General features: G+C 44.6%; 1 protein-coding gene across 1 annotated transcript in view; it reads left to right on the top strand.

Moving 5' to 3' along the window:
• The first annotated feature begins 3700 nt into the window (after window positions 1-3700).
• Window positions 3701-4283, top strand: part of LOC146861365 (uncharacterized) — a 29085-nt gene continuing 28502 nt past the window's right edge. The window contains exon 1 of the mRNA XM_085646428.1: window positions 3701-3829. The gene's annotated coding sequence lies outside the window, so the exon portion shown is untranslated. The remainder of the gene's footprint in view (window positions 3830-4283) is intronic.

Raw genomic sequence — 4283 nt, 5'->3', positions numbered from 1 at the left:
CGCACACATGCCCATGGCATAACTTCACAAGCAGTATACACAGCAAAGTCCCCTCCTTTTCCTCTCTAAAGTAGAACAGCAACTGCAGGCCAACTGAGCAAAGCAACACACAATAAAGGGGCAGTACGCCTCCTTACAGCTCTTCAGCTCTTCTCTTTGGTAGAGTCTACTCATAGTCCAAAAGTGTTTTAACAGTCTGAGGTTTTAGGTCCAATACTTATACCCCTTTCGGCCTTTGAAGTAGGCATTTTTCAAACGGTTGTCTTTGTAGTGAACATGTTTTTGTCCTGCCTGGTCTTGGCTCCAGACACACTCCAGGGGGGTGGAGACAGCATTGTGAGAGGGCCAGGCACAGCCCTTTTCAGGTGTAGGTGACAACTCCTCCCACCACTCTAGCTCGGGTAGGCCCAACAGCCTGGTGATGGCCCATCAGGATACGCAGGGCACACCTCAAATCTTTTTGTGCGACTGTCTAGAGTGAATGCACAAAACGGGCCTCTGTCTGTCTAAACCAGACGTTGATTCCACAGGCAGGCAGAGGCACAGGATGGTAAAGCAAGAAAATGCCCACTTTTTAAAAGTGGCATTTTCAAACACAGAATTTAAATACCACCTTTACTAAAAGAAGTGTTGCTAAATTCTGAGCTTAGAGAGCCCAAACTCCAAACCTCGAGCTGTTCCCAATTGAAAGTTACACTTGTAAAATGTTAGACGGCAGCACCAATGATAGCCTATGGGAGAGCTAGTCCTTGCAGTAATGAAACACAAAATTGGCAGTATTTCAGTAGCAGGACATGTAAAACACACCAGTACATGTCCTACCTCACACATACACTCCACCCTTCACATGCGGGAACCATGGACCTACCTTAGGGGTCCCTTACATGTAGTAAAACTGCACTCACAGACACTGCTATTGCAGGCCTGAGACAAGTTTTACAGGGTGACGTATGTGGGTGGCATAACTAGTGCTGCAGACCCACTAGTAGCATTTGATTTACAGGTCCTGGGGACAAATAGTGCACTTTACTAGAGACTTACCAGTAAATCAAATATGCCAATCGTGGATAACCAATCAGAATTACAATTTACACAAATAGCATATGCCCTTTAGCACTGATCAGCAGTTGTAAAGTGCCCATAGTCCTAAATCCAACAAAAACAGTTGAGGTAAATAGGAGGCAAAAGATATGGGGCTAAACCTGTGAAAGGGCCAGGTCCAACACACGTTAAAAACAAAAGTAACATAAGGACAACACAAAAAATCATGACACCAAAGCAGGCTTACTAGTTGGAGAACCAATTACTCCAAAACAGATTGCACTCAATGAAAAATCACTTTGGAAGATCAAAAACACTTAAGGCCAAAATCCTCAATCAATGTGCAACAGAAGCATCTTTGAACAAGGATTGCCATCCACTGGATGGATCCTGAACTTACAACAGCTAGAGTGCGGGCTCTCCTCACTATCGATGCCTGGAGGGTGCGCATGCGTGCCGGCTCCCATTAAGTATTCAGCACTGCACACGCAACGTGCATGCCGGAACAATCAAAATAATTAGAAGAGAGGCCCTAGGGGCGTGGCTAGGACGCCGAAGAAGATGGCCGCCTAGTACGGGAGCTCCGCTATGCCGGGACGATGTTATACGACGTCCTGCGCTCTCGAAACCGTAACATGAGCGTTTGCGGTGAATTTCAACTTCGGAACCTGCCGCCTGTCTCCTGAGGTCTGCATTATGGATTTTTGTGCCTATATGCGTTATTAATGCCGCTTTTTTAGTCCCCCTCAGCGCGGCCGCCATTTTGAGTATCTCGGAGCGCTCGTATGCGCTCAATGCATTCACACAGACTGGTATAAATGCTGCCTGCTTGAATTCCTAATGTATGTTCTCTACGCATTTTGAAGCCTTTTGAGGAGAATCAGGAGAGGTTTCTGCGCAGGTGTGCCATAGGGAGTTGATCTTTACTTGTATTTTACCTGCTCCTCCACTTGGTTTTACCAGCTGCGGACTTCTAATGAGGTGATATATTATGCCCCTTTTTGCGCTATGTGTGGGAATGACCATTCTATGGCGCCAACTTGCTTTTGGGCACTACATTTTATTCTTTGACTTGCTTTCACTGCTTTTTTGAAGAGATACTTCAGGATTACGTTTTGAACCACGTGAAGTGGCACTGGACTTCCCTTTGTTTTAAATACCTTCATCCGGCGCTGTGGTTCTAGGAGGTTTGGTGATATCTGTGGTGCTCGCACGTACACATTTTTGGACAGCTCTCATGGTTTTTGAATAAAGTCCATTCTCACCTCGGCGTTTATTGAGGCGTCGCACGTTTTCCTGTCTCAGCTTTATCAGCAGGGATTTGAGTGTCTTTGCGATGCCTCGCTGAGTTCAGTCTTGACCGCTATTGCTGTTGTCCACCTTACATCTGTGCCGCCTATCTGCACTGTACGGTGCCTGCCTGTCAGGGTCAGGAAGTTCTTTTTCTTCTCTTCCTCCTTGCCTTGGTACATTGGGTTACCTAGCCCCTCAATACCTATGGGCAAGTTGCGTAACCCGAAGTTTGTTTTTGTGCCCTCAAAAAGCGCCTCTACGACGTCACCTTCCTCCTCCTCAGCTGCTGATTTTTCTTCTAATCTAGACCAAATGGCTGCTTCAGCTCCTAATCGTGCTTCCTCCTCGCAGCCCTCTTCAAGTAAGGTCTCTCCTCCTTCTACATCCTCTAAACGCTTGAAGCAGGATTCTCCTCCTCCGGACAAACCTTCTTCTCCTATCTCTCTGGAGTTACTCCTGGAGGAGATCCGTGCTTTACGCCCATTTGTTGAGGAGACTAATAACAAAATGCAGAACTTTGAACTAAAATGGTCAACTATGGACAACAGAGTTTCTTCGGTGGAGTAGCAGGTTTCAGAGATCCAAGTCAATTCTCAACGTATAGCCTCACTAGAGAAGTCCGTCCTTGCCCTCCAGCGCCACACTGAGGAATTAGAAAATAGGAATAGGAGGAATAATCTGCGCATTTATGGCCTTCCAGAATCCTTGGAGGGTGATGATCCTGTTTCGTTTTTCTCCTCCTTCCTCCTGAAACTTTTGGATTTGCCTGTCACTACTTCTCTTAGCATCCAAAGGGCTCATAGACTTGGCCCTCGCTCCTCCACCTCATCCAAGCCTCGTGGAGTTATCATTCTCTTCTTAAAGTTTACAGATCTACTTCTGGTCCTTTCTGCGGCTAGAGCCAAGCGTCAAGTTTCATGGTTGGGCCAGAGAGTTTTTCTTTCCCAGGATGTTTCAAACGCAATTGCTGCAAGACGGAAGGAATTTTTGAGCCTTCGTGCCCCTCTACGCTCTCTTGGAGCCAGATACGGCTTATTCCATCCTTGCATCTTTAAAGTTACTCATCAGAACCAAACCTGGACTTTTCAAGATCCTGCGGAACTTAAAAACTTTATTCACATTCAGTCTAATGCTGGCATGGATACTTCTTCTGCTTGTGGTTGAATGCTTAACTCTCTTTTTTCTTGCAGGTTTTATCTAAAAGGTTTTTGCATTGCTTTGTGTCTTATTGTTGGTTTCTCTTAGATCAAGTCTTTTTCATCTAACAGATTGTTGTTTCTTTCTTTTCTACGGATGTTGTTTTATTGTTATTTCCTCCATCATATTTGTTCACATCCTCTTTTTCTTCATCTAGGCAGACTGATGTGTTCGCCTTCATTCCATACGGTTTGTCTTTTTCGTCTTCCGTCCTGACTCGGTGTGTTCTCCTGGTTTTGGGTGGTCAATCTTCTCGAATCCTTCCACAACCCCGTCATCCTTTCTATGTCCCCTTCAGGTATGTTATCTTCAGTCATCCTTTTTGGATATGTACTGTCTCTTCTTGTACTTTTTTTCTCTTGTCCTTTATCTTTTTTCTTCCTCATCTTTCTCAACCTATTATCCTCTTTTGTCTCTTCTCTATTAGTATCATGTTTTTGTCTTTCTATTTATATACTTCCATCTGTTCCTATTTCCCTGTATTTGTTGCGATTTTCTTTTTTGTTAGTATTTCTTGTCTTTGATATGATATCTGCTTGCTTTTTCATTGTTGCTGTAGGTACTGTGTCTATTAATGTTTTATTGCGTTTAAATTCAGAATAATCTCCTGGAATGTAAAGGGCTTTATTAGTCCTATCAAGCGCCAGAGGATTCTTTCCCACCTTGCTTCTTATAATCCTGACATTGTTCTGTTACAAGAGACTCACCTCTCGGAGGCTGAGTCTCTCAAGCTAAGGCGAGGTTGGGTGGGT

This window comes from Triturus cristatus, chromosome 3_1 (genome assembly GCF_964204655.1).
Source record: "Triturus cristatus chromosome 3_1, aTriCri1.1, whole genome shotgun sequence".
Classification (NCBI taxonomy): Eukaryota; Metazoa; Chordata; class Amphibia; order Caudata; family Salamandridae; genus Triturus; species Triturus cristatus.
Note: the sequence above shows the minus strand (reverse complement) of the source record. Positions and strands in the feature narration are given on the sequence as shown.